Consider the following 13,089-nt stretch of genomic DNA (forward strand, 5'->3'; position numbering starts at 1 on the left):
GGCAAACCGCAGCAAATTAAATATGCAAGAATCCCAATTTCTCCGCCCATACGCATCAAGTCTACCGAAGTATTAGGTGGGAATGTGACCTAGACACCTTTACAAAGCCGAGCAGGTAAGAGTAAGTTAAGTTTAAAGGACAACTTTAGTTTTTTTCAAGCAAGGTTCGTGTTTTAGGTTGTTGTTAGAGAAAGTAAAAGTTTAGTGTTAATTTCTTTTCATTTTCTGCTTTCTTTCGTTTTAGGGATTTTAGCTGTTTTTGACAGGGCATTCAAGCAAGGGGCTAAATATGTTTTTCTTTTTTACAAAATATTATGTTGATTTTTTTATTTTATTATTTATTATAGTCTTAATATACCCCAGGAAATTACATCTGGCCACAGAATCTATACTGAATGTGAAGGAGGCCTACTGGGGGGCTGCCATACTGTGTGTATAGGCTCAAGCCTCAATATGTCAGTTTGACACATTCAGTAGATCTCGTGATTTTTTGTGGCCAGATGTAATTTATTGGGGTCTAGTAGGACTATAGTAAATAATATAATTTTTTGTAAAAAAAATACATATTTAGCCCCATGCTCGAATGCCCCCGCCATCTGACAAAAATAGCTAAAATCCTTAAAACGAAAGAAAGCAGCAAATGATAATTAATAACAACCTAAAACATGAACCTTGGTTCATGTTTTAGACAGGGTGTCATTTTGTGGGACATGAATTCATACACCTGGCTTCAGAGAATTTATTATACCATGAGACCGTACGTTTTTTTAATTGAAAAAAATCTTGTGTTTTTCGCTCCATTGATCAAAAGAACAACTTGGAGTTTAGTAAACGTAAAGGTTTTGAAATCTATATACTAATACTAAATTCATATTAACCAGTAAGACATGAAAACCTATGAAAACTATGAAAACCTGCATTTCCGTGTGTCATGTCACACCTCTATACCATCTCCATATATGGAGCTGACCTCTTCTGACATACCATTTTCATATGTTGATCCTCCCCATCCATCCTTCCTCTTCGATGTCTCCCTTTTGACTGATACCTGTCCATTCAAACTCTAGACGGGTCTTCCCCAAAGTTATTAGTGCAGCCATGCCCGGCAGCCGGCGAAAACTAGAGTTCTCAACAGGCCCGAAAATGAAGGCCCAGCCCTAGCTGGCCCAAACCCTGTACACTCAATACACTGCCCCCGCTGCCACCCATAGATCTCCATTCTCCATATATGGAGCTGACCTATTCTGACGTTCCATATGTTGATCTGACCTCATCAAACCCAGTATACTCTAGTCTAGACACGCTCCATATATGGCCAGTACAGAATCCATACAGTATGTTCATCTGACCTAACCTGACGCTGCCAGATCCAAGAAGCTTGCTACACAAATTTGTTTCACAGCTTATTGGGATCTGGGATCGCGGAAGCAAATTCGATGACGGGGCTGTCCTTTTTTTCAAGATACTTGGTAGATGATTGGATGGGACCGTCTGTCTATCACCGTGTGGGCGTGCAAACACAACCAATCATATTGACGTGTCTATATAGCTTCACGTCCGGTTTCGCACATATCCCGCCCTTAGCTCACGCTGATTGGTCCGGTACGGAACGGATTTTTGTCAGCTCAACTGCCTGAGAGATCCCAGATGATTGCTGTGTTGGGAACATGGTTACTCAATACCGCCCTCATCTTGCAGCGTCAGGTTACATCTGACCCCCCATGCCAAAGCGCCAGTGCTGGCCCAGCAGTCTGCCGGCACCCAGGCGGATGCATGAAGTACGAGGTCTTTTCTCGCCCTCAGGGCGTCTTACTGATAATAATAATAATAATAATAATAATAATGTGAAATCAAATAGTAGTTATGTTTTTAGATTAAAAAGTAGTTTCGGAATATATATTCATATTGTTTGCAGAGGTGTGTCATTGATCAGATGTGGCGCAATGTATCCAGAATGGAAAGACATAATAGGTTAATAATGCATCCATATTTGGGGGAAATGGGGAAATAGGGATAAAACAATTGGAGGTGTCAGTGAATTTGGCCACAAACTCAGCAGTAAAACTGTGAGATTGTATAAATTGAGATTTCTTAAATTAAAAATTAATAACTTACTAAGGAGCTTTAAAATAACAGTATAGCAGTAAATTGGTACAACAGTAGCAGATGTTCTTTTATTCTTTCCCAGGGGGGAATGGTGCTGCTGCATGGTTTTCTGTCTAATCTTTTCTAATCAGGAAATAATTTACACTTGGGAGTTGGGACAGAATGTGAATGCAATTAACCTGAATGGTAAAAAAGAAACCCATCAATACTCTGGGTCCCCAGGACTGGAGTGAAGAACCACAGTCATAAAGCATTCAACTAGCCAAGTTTAAAGGTAGAGTAAGTGATATTTCTTTTTTTAAACAAAAACATTTTTGTTAAAAGATTGTTGTTTTTGCTTTGACGTCCGGAGACGTACCTTCTACTGAGTACCTAAAAAGCAGATCCAATACATCGCCAAACCATAATAAATATATTGTATTGCTTATCTTATATTCAATAAATATATATATTACATCCTTCTTGAGTTGTCTGACTGAACTGAAAGTTATCATTGCTATAGAGTGTTTGCTCTGTAACAGGGGTCTACCTGCGTCTCTCCAGGAGAGAGTAGCTTCATTTTGATACTGTTCCAGTTCCAATTTTGTCTGCTCATTTCTTTGTGTCATCACTTCCAATAAACCAATTCCACTTGTTAAATCTGTATCCTGAGTTCTCTATCCTCATTGGATAAAACCACACCCATGAAGTGAGGGGTGCTCAATTCATCGTACATATACTTATCATGTATACTTCGCATACGTCGCAGTTCCGCCCCCTTTCATGATGACGACAGGCCCAGAAAACAATTCCCATGCATTTTTCCCATAGACGTTTAAAAAAGTATATATTAGATCTGTAAGCCTCGGACAAAGCCAACTCGGATCGTGACCAATCATGACAATAAACACAATATTCTGTCTGTGCACGTCACTGAGCCAGATGAGATTCACACATTTTTCATGGGTGACATGTAACCCACATACTCAGCTGGGTGACATGTAACCCACATACTCAGCTGGGTGACATGTAACCCACATACTCAGCTGGGTGAGTATGTCTCCCCCCTGCTCCGCTCCCTCCACTGGCTCCCGGTCGCTGCCCGCACAGAATACAAAACTCTGATGCTGGCATTCAAAGCAACCAAAGGTATGGCTCCCCCATATCTTACAAGTATGATTAAACCCTACAAACCCTCCCGCGCACTCAGATCAGCCAACGCAGGGAAACTGGAAGTACCCTCACTAAAAACGCCGGGACAACGCTCCACACGTCCCAAACTCTTCTCCCTTCTGGCTCCAAAACTGTGGAATGCACTTCCCATTGCAGTCAGAACTGCAGCATCACTCCCAATCTTCCGCCGTAGCCTGAAAACCCACCTTTTCAGACTCCATCATGGCCCATAGCACTTACCCTAACCCCTTAGATAGAATTTCTGTTGGCTTAGATAGCATTTGACTTAGACTTATAGCATGTTATGTAGACAGCACTATAATTGTATTGTATATAGTCATAGCACGCCATAGTACATATGTATAGCATAGTAGTGAATATGTATAGTTTATTATGTATAGTGTATGTATAGTTTCATCATATAGATATTCCACTGTTACCTTCTTAGCTTACGCATGTTTCATGATAAATGCTTTTATGTGATGTATTCCCATGCTTTTGTTCTTGCCTAAATGTAAGTCGCTCTGGATTAAGAGCGTCTGCTAAATGCCTAAATTGTAAATTGTAAATTGTGACATGTAACCCACATACTCAGCTGGGTGACATGTAACCCACATACTCAGCTGGGTGACATGTAACCCACATACTCAGCTGGGTGACATGTAACCCACATACTCAGCTGGGTGACATGTAACCCACATACTCAGCTGGGTGACATGTAACCCACATACTCAGCTGGGTGACATGTAACCCACATACTCAGCTGGGTGACATGTAACCCACATACTCAGCTGGGTGACATGTAACCCACATACTCAGCTGGGTGACATGTAACCCACATACTCAGCTGGGTGACATGTAACCCACATGCTCAGCTGGGTGACATGTAACCCACATACTCAGCTGGGTGACATGTAACCCACATACTCAGCTGGGTGACATGTAACCCACATACTCAGCTGGGTGACATGTAACCCACATACTCAGCTGGGTGACATGTAACCCACATACTCAGCTGGGTGACATGTAACCCACATACTCAGCTGGGTGACATGTAACCCACATACTCAGCTGCGCTGCTCATCCATAGACTGTAAATAATATGGACAAAGCGTTCCCCGGGTCTAACATGGACGTAAAATGAAGCCTGTAAGTCGCCATATTTCTAGATCCATTTGGGCCCAGCTGGCCATTGGCTGGCTCCGTTTGGGCCCAGCTGGCCATTGGCTGGCCCAGACAACGAGGCGTGACTTCCCCCCTTACTCTTTGTTGGTTTTTATTTTGACTGAACGGGGGGTGGCTCCCGTTCATAGACTGTAACGGTAGCCACGCCCCTCAGAACATACGCGACTTTATGGTAATTATTTTAATAAATGGGACCATAATTCTCCAAAAAGAATATTATGACATGAGAAATGAGACTTTAAACTAGTGACTGGAAGCAGAAAGTATTCATGACAATGTTTAAGGTAATACAGTCAGCAGCGCCACAACAGGCCATTATATGAAGTTTCAGGAAGTCCCGATTTCCTTAGTGGCTTCACGAAATATCTGTCTGACTGCCCCCCTGTGCTCATCCCACAAATGGGGCACCATTTAAAAGGTAAATAATCAGGCTTAGGTATACTAGTTATTGTCAAGAAGCATTGTTACAACTGTGAAATTATCCTCATGTATTTTGCAACAGACTTAATATTTAAACAATATGTGTGTTAATGACGTACAAATAATGGTCTGTTTACCTCACAGAAACAGTAAACATCACTTGGTACAGTTAAACATTATGGCTAAATGGAGTGTGTGTGTGTGTGTGTGTGTGTGTGTGTGTGTGTGTGTGTGTGTGTGTGTGTGTGTGTGTGTGTGTGTGTGTGTGTGTGTGTGTGTGTGTGTGTGTGTGTGATCTGTGCATAAACAAAATACATAGAAAATAATAATCAGTACAATATCTGTGGTTACAGAACATCCAAAGCACTTTCATAGGCAAAATAAACATCCATAACAAATCTCTACATTGCAAACAATAAATCATAGTTGACCATAAACTGAAACATGTGCTGTGATAACATGGAAAAAATGCACTTACATATTGTCATTGACAGTCAAAGGGATGTTCTGGTGTTGTTCTGTCAAACAAAACTACTTGAACTCATAGATCTGCACTGCAGAGCAAGCTGACCATAGGCTACTAAAATATAATTAACAGCACAGGTGTCTGTAATGCACTCTCATTAGGCGAATCAAAGGCACTTCCTGGAAATTTATTTTAACTCCCCTTGTGGTCCTCCTGAAATTTCCAGACATTTTTGATAGAAACCAGTGATTTACATCTCTTTTTAATGTGTCAGGACATTCCACATTCTGGTGGCAGAGCAGTAGAATGAGAATTTACCCATGTTTGTTCTATATTTCAGTACCAGATCGTTTTCACTCCCTCTGGCTGTGGTTGTCACTCACTTTGGAGAAGCAGTTAGTCAGGTATGAGGGTATTGAGGGCGCTGCCACTTTGACTATCTTAAAAACCAATCTAATCCCATTTGTATTTGCTTAACCCTGCTTCTAGCCATCACTGACTAGCAAAGTGTGTTGGAATTAGGTGGGTCATGGGTATTGGGTTGAGAAGTAGTCGAAATTTGTTTTGGGAAGCTTAGATTTGAGTGACATTGAGATGTTGGAGAACCGAGGTGCAAACATAGTCAAAATGGCATTGAATGAGGGCTCTCTAGAGCCTTGAGACCACTTTGGTTGACAAATCTTGTTCTTTGATTCACTTTCTTGATCACATTTGAAACATTAATATGATTTAATTATTTCACACACCTTTTGGAGTGAGGTTTATTTTAGAAAATCACATTGTTGGTAGTGTTATCATATGATAGCACATTTTCGTTACATTTCAGTTCAGGAAAAGAACAAAATAATAGCTCTGTTACAGTAACTCCTTGACGACGCTCAATCAATAAAACATCCCATTGAATATGATAAACATAGGATCTTCCAGGAGCTTATTTGCAATTCATCTGATGGAGAACTCAATGTGGATAGTGCTAATGTGAACTATGACTGTGTAACGGTGGACGCCGTTACTATACCTAATGCAGATGCTAACACAATTCTACATGTATGGTATAATGTAAATAAGGACACAAATTGTAACAAATGCATTTATTGAAGTTAAGGGGGGACACTGAGTTGTCGGTGATTCTCTGAAGTGGCGGATCTCCTCATACACCTACAAATGAACAGATATAATTCACATTAGTTTAGGAATAAAGAGGACAGCATACTTTCTAATTGACCAGTATAATGAGAAGACTTGTGAAGAAGGAATGTAAATCTCTGATGTCTAAACTTACCTCTGTTTACTCTCATCCTCCTCTCAGGGTGGTGTTCGGGCAAATGAGTTCCCTTCGGGTATAGGCACCCCTCTTATAGTTCCGGGAGGGACCAAGTGGGAAATGGATAGCAGGGGGGATTGGGATGGACTATAATGAATGTAATCCTGTATGTGTTGTGTATATATTCTATGCTAACTACTAACTGTGAATAGGTATTGAGGGTGCATATACAGGGAGTAAGTTTATATAAAATGGCATTGTGTGCTTCTAAGAATGGGGAATATGGTTATTGTTACCCATGGGGAATGGTATGGGCTAACCAGGTAATGGACTGCCCTATAAAAAGCAGTCAGGTGTCTTTAACCCGAGATATGACAGGTTGTATTGCCTATGACTGTCAAAGTGATTGAGAAACAATGGAGAAATAAAGCCTTATTGAAGGTGCCCTGGACTGGTCTCTATTAATTTGTTGCCTTGGCCGCTCGACACTCTCACAGACCGTAATCAGAGTAGAGTTTTATCAAATGTTATGATCACTCTGTTTGAATAAATGTTAATATGACGTACTGGCATTCACTAAGTGATGTAAGTCTTTTTGAATAAAGCACTCATCTCATGTCCAATTATATACGTTTTACGTTTTTTCCCCCTGAAATAACAGGGTATAACACAGATAAATTGAGCATTCAATTTTGACTATAGATTTAAACACTGTTCGTCTCATGCTTCATATCTCATGCCAGACAATTCCGCTGTACTGGGAAATCTTAGATACAGTACAAGTCCTTCCCATCATGCATCTATCTTCTATCTATCATCTCTTGTAGTCCATTTTGTTTCTGACCTGTAAATCTGATCTAAAGGTCATCATATTATTTCTGGTACCTTCTGATGACTGGAAACAAGAGCACTGGGTAGATATTGCAGCAGTAATTCATTCAGTAAAGCCAGGATTTATGTGATGGCTATATCTGTTCTGTAGAGGCCTGTAGCCCCACCCCCCATGCCTCAGCTGGAGAATACAAGGGAAGCATCTTCAATATTTCCCCCAAAAAACTACTCAGTTGGTCAACATCTATAGCTAGCATCCTGTGCAAACCCTGTATCACAGAATGTAGACAGACAGCCAGTGCATAGAGGCATACAATTCAAATTAAAAAAAATCAAAGGAGCTTTATTGGCATGAGAAAACAAACGTTTACATTGCCAAAGCAAGTGTTACAATACAATACAAACAGTTTAAAATGGGGAAAGGAGGGGGGAGTTGGAGGGGGTACAGCATTTTGTAAATAGAGCTAACGTTCCATCGTTATGAAAATGTTATAAACAGTTATAAAGCTTTTTGTGAAACAAATAGCAGCACTTTTTTGCAGTCAGTTTTGGGATTTTGTCAGGACTATTTAAATAGTATACAGAAAAACTCAGATTTAAGATCTGTTTAAAGGTAGCAGCTCTGTTTACATGTGTAAGGTCCAGCGGTCTACTTGGTACAGATAGTAGTCCTTAGGGTGGTTGTATTCTGTTGGCTAACCTTCATTCACAAATCTTGCTGCTGTGTTTGTGCATTGTTGTATTGTTGTATTGTTGTATTGTTGCATATACAACACCCACGCCTGTCTAGTTTAGCTAACTAGCTATTTTTCCACCGTGTCTTGGGATGCTGTATAACAGCTATAACTGCCATCAAATAGGGAACATTAGTCGACATGGTTTGATGTGATGGGGATTTTGTGGTTGGACAACACTGTGACAATCAAATCTGTGTTAAATGCAGCATCACACTCAGCACCATGTTTAAAGGTATATTCAGTGATTTCACTCAAAAAACCTTAGGTTTCGTTTTTGGCTGTGGGACCCAGCCTTTCGTCCAATCAGGATAGAGAGTCAAAAACGAAACCTAAGGTTTTTTGACCCCCAGGGGTTAACTGGGGACAGGGAGGAACTTATATGGCCAGCACACTCTATAGTAGGGAGGATTATCACAACAAAACAAAAAAATAAGTGATATTTGAATTAAGTGAAATCACTGAATATACCTTTAAATGCTGTGTCAACAATACTGGCCTAATTCAAACTGCCTTCCCAAATCTGACTTTGTTTTGTCACCTTTCCAAGCAAACCTCATGAATAGCACATATCACATCTGAGCAGACTGGTCAAAGCCTGTGTTGACTGACACAGCAATCACCACAGAGAAGAGTGAGTTTGTCAGTTCTCCACCTCCATATTATAACTTCAGTGACAGAAATGAAAAGAGCAGTGTGATGAAAGAAAAATAGATTTGATCCAACACAGTGCAGAGAGCTCTGTGGGTATACTTCAAGACTAATTTATACTAATTTATACTGCAGTGCAGACAGATTGTGTCTCGCACCGACAATAGCCGGTCTACAAGCTCACAACGTGTTGCAGGGTGACGCATTGTGTGCTCGTAGATCTGCTATTTTCGGTGCATGACACAGACGCAAGTAAATATAAATCAGGCTTTAGTGGTAGCAGAGGAGGATATGGGGATAAATGATGCACAATCCAATCAGAGAAATTAATGGGAGATGCACTGGAGACTAGTGCCCTCCAGTGTTTGTTGACTGTAAGTATATATGCTGTTTTCATATGAGACCACTTTATAACTACACACACATTTGAAATGCTGTGAAATAGTCCAATTATTGATGGGAAATGATGCATGAAGCAATTGCTTGTGCAGCATTTAAAATGCATTGGAATGATTTTGTGGAGACAAAAAAATAAACTGTTCCGTGAACTCTGTTACTTCTGAGTGAAAACTCAATGGCAGGATCTGGCTGTTGGTTCCATGCCAGGAGATCTATATTATTTATATCGATCACTTGTCAAGATGTTGGAATGGAATGGAAGGACTCAGTGGGTGCTTGAGTGTCCTGCTGTTATCTGCATTATGACTATACCATCAGTATATACACAGACATGTATAGAATTTCTCCAACAATAATTATTAATAGTTGATTACTATTTTATCTGAAAATGTATTAACCAAGGGTCATTTTCATTGATTGAACACATTGTTTGAGTTGTTAATTGATTCCCATGAATGAACTGATGTGATAGTAGACCTCTACAAATGAGTCATGTTCTGTATTATCTTAATGTAGTACTAAAAAGTGCAAGTGGTCATCATGGGGATGCCAGCGTTGCTCAGTCGATTTGTCCAACCAACACTTTTGGTCTATCTAAAACGACGTGACGTGACGTGACGTGACGTGGTATATCTAATTAATATTTCCCATTCTCTGCTCTTTCATTGCTGACAAGTAGAGAGACTTGCAGAAGGCCCCGCCACTGAGTAGACCGGCTCACTTCCGTGTTTACATGGTTCTCTTTGTCTCAAAACAGACATTTCTCTTCCAAAAGCATGTGAGCATGTGTGTATGTGTGTACTAGTGCAGGGGTTCCCAAACTTTTTTGGACCAGGTACCCCTTTTGGGGTAGATATTTTTCCAGGTACCCCCTCATCCTCGCAACACAGATAACAATATATTTACAACCACAAGCAGTGTTTCCTGCAGGAAAAAGCTTTGGCATGGTGCTGGGTGCAGGCCGCAGGGGGGCCTTCTTGGGTCGAACATTTTGATTAATTAATTAATTTGATTAAATAATTAATTAATACATTTAATAAATTAAGATTAATTTGTATTATTGCTCTTGAATTGCTATTGGAGACACTGGGGGGACAATGGGGGACACTGGGCAGGCACTCGGGAGGCACTGGGGAGACACTGGGGAGGCACTGAGGGGACACTGGGGAGGCACTGGGAAGGCACTGAGGGGACACTGGGGAGGCACTGGGGAGGCACTGGGAAGGCACTGAGGGGACACTGGGGAGGCACTGGGGAGACACTGGGGAGGCACTGGGGAGACACTGGGGAGCATGGGGAGGCACTCAGGGGGACACTGGGGAGGCACTGGGGAGGCACTCAGGGGGACACTGGGGAGGCACTGGGGAGGCACTCGCCTGGGCACTGGGGAGGCACTCAGGGGGACACTGGGGAGGCACTAGGAAGGCACTGAGGGGACACTGGGGAGGCAATGGGAAGGCACTGAGGGGACACTGGGGAGGCACTGGGAAGGCACTGAGGGGACACTGGGGAGACACTGGGAAGGCACTGGGGAGACACTGGGGAGGCACTCAGGGGGACACTGGGGAGGCACTGGGGAGGCACTCGGGAGGCACTCAGGGGGACACTGGGGAGGCACTGGGGAGGCACTGGGGGGACACTGGGGAGGCACTAGGGAGGCACTCAGGGGGACACTGGGGAGGCACTGGGGAAGCACTGAGGGGACACTGGGGAGGCACTGGGAAGGCACTGGGGAGGCACTGGGGAGAAACTGCAGCCACTGGGGAGACATTGGGGAGGCACTGGGGAGACACTGGGGAGGCACTCAGGGGGACACTGGGGAGGCACTCAGGGGACACTGGGGAGGTACTGGGGAGCCACAGGGCAGACACTGGGGAGGCACCATGGCGGACACTGGGGAGGCACTGGGCAGACACTGCAGGGCAGACACTGGGGTGGCACTCGGGAGGCACTCAGGGGGACACTGGGGAGGCACTGGTGAGGCACTGGGGGGACACTGGGGAGGCACTAGGGAGGCAATCAGGGGGACACTGGGGAGGCACTGGGGAAGCACTGAGGGGACACTGGGGAGGCACTGGGAAGGCACTGGGGAGGCACTGGGGAGAAACTGCAGCCACTGGGGAGACATTGGGGAGGCACTGGGGAGACACTGGGGAGGCACTCAGGGGGACACTGGGGAGGCACTCAGGGGACACTGGGGAGGTACTGGGGAGCCACAGGGCAGACACTGGGGAGGCACCATGGCGGACACTGGGGAGGCACTGGGCAGACACTGCAGGGCAGACACTGGGGTGGCACTTGGGGAGGCACTGGGGAGGTACTGGACATTTCATATCACACACACACACACACCATGATTCACTAGCCCCCTTTTTTTTTTAGGGGGCTTGGGTACCCCCTGGCTATGCGTCGCGTACCCCTAGCCCCTAGGCCTAGGGGTCCGCGGACCCCACTTTGGGAACCGCTGTACTAGTGCACACAATTATTATTATTATTATTTCAATTATTCAATTCAAAGGAGCTTTATTGGCATGAGAAAACATACAGTACGTTACTACGTTGACATACGTCATACCCCCCCCCCCCCCCCCCCCCAATTAGTCCCTGGCTACTAATCTCGGGGGGCTTCGGAATCTGTATTCTTAGTTCTTACACCTGTTAGTTTGTTTCTGGCTAGTTAATTAGTAAGCTAGTTTTCATTTTTGTTTTCAGAATTTGCATTTCCTCCGAGTCCGCACAGCAGACAGCTTTTCTGTGGCGTCGAGACAAAATATAATGATATGCACGCTCCACTCCGCTCCATCTCCCCCACAACGGATAACCACGCCTACTTTAGATACCTACTTTCTTCTCATATCTGAATTCTGATCAAATAAATTCCGAGGGGGGGTGTCCTGACCCTTTAATGTGATTTCACTTGAAAGAAGGACTTGCACTATAGTGGGATATGGGCAGAGAGGAAATTATAATGGGGGTTTGCCCCTTACGAGCATTCCTTTCAATGATGATTCTCCATTAAGAAAGATGTGTTCATTCATGTTCATATTGGGTCTGGGGACAACCAAGGCGGTCCAAATGGACCTGTTTGCGTCTGTAACTCTGAGAGTGTACAATGGACTTTTGGTCCATTTGGTTCCATTTGTAGACTCTCAGAGTTACAGTCTTATTGGGTCCCAGAGATAAAAGAGAAAAATAGAAAAGGAAAAAGGTATTAAATGGGGATCCATGGCATAATGCTATCAACTGAGGGTCCTTGAATGAAAAGGGTTGATCATATATTGTGATGATGATTATTTTCATCACATAAAGTAAGTATTTTGCTATTATCAGCCATCGCTCTTTAACTGTGGAATATTCCTCCATCCCTGGATGATTTACTGGGCAAGTTCCCATCAATGATTAACAAAGGTGAGCCATGAAGGTCATGTGACACTGACACAGTTTGAAAGGTGCCATTGGAATATAATTGCCCCTTATCACGTAGAGAACACAGAGAAGAAGAATGATTCATAAGGATGTATAATCACAGGATATAAAAAGTAAAACTCGTTATTGAGGCGTATGCACATTCCCATATTAAATATTAAGGCTTATGGATCAATGGTAGAAGGAAGAATAAAAAAAGATAATGAATTTATAAAAGGCGGGGGAGTGGGGGGGGGGGGGGTGTCCTGAACTTCATTTGAACGTCCCACTGAGCCTAATGAGGGATAGGCCTACATCCTTTTTCCCCTGGAGCCAAAGTCCTGTCTCCGTGGGAACAGGCTGATAGCAGGTAGACTTTGCCCCGAAGGGGAACCAACACTACAGGAAGCGCAGCCCGGCAGATTCCTGGACATCACGCATGCACCAGAGGTAAGTGAATTACAATTGTTATTAAT

Source organism: Protomyctophum parallelum, assembly GCF_964188405.1.
Source record: "Protomyctophum parallelum genome assembly, chromosome: 3".
NCBI classification, from domain to species: Eukaryota; Metazoa; Chordata; class Actinopteri; order Myctophiformes; family Myctophidae; genus Protomyctophum; species Protomyctophum parallelum.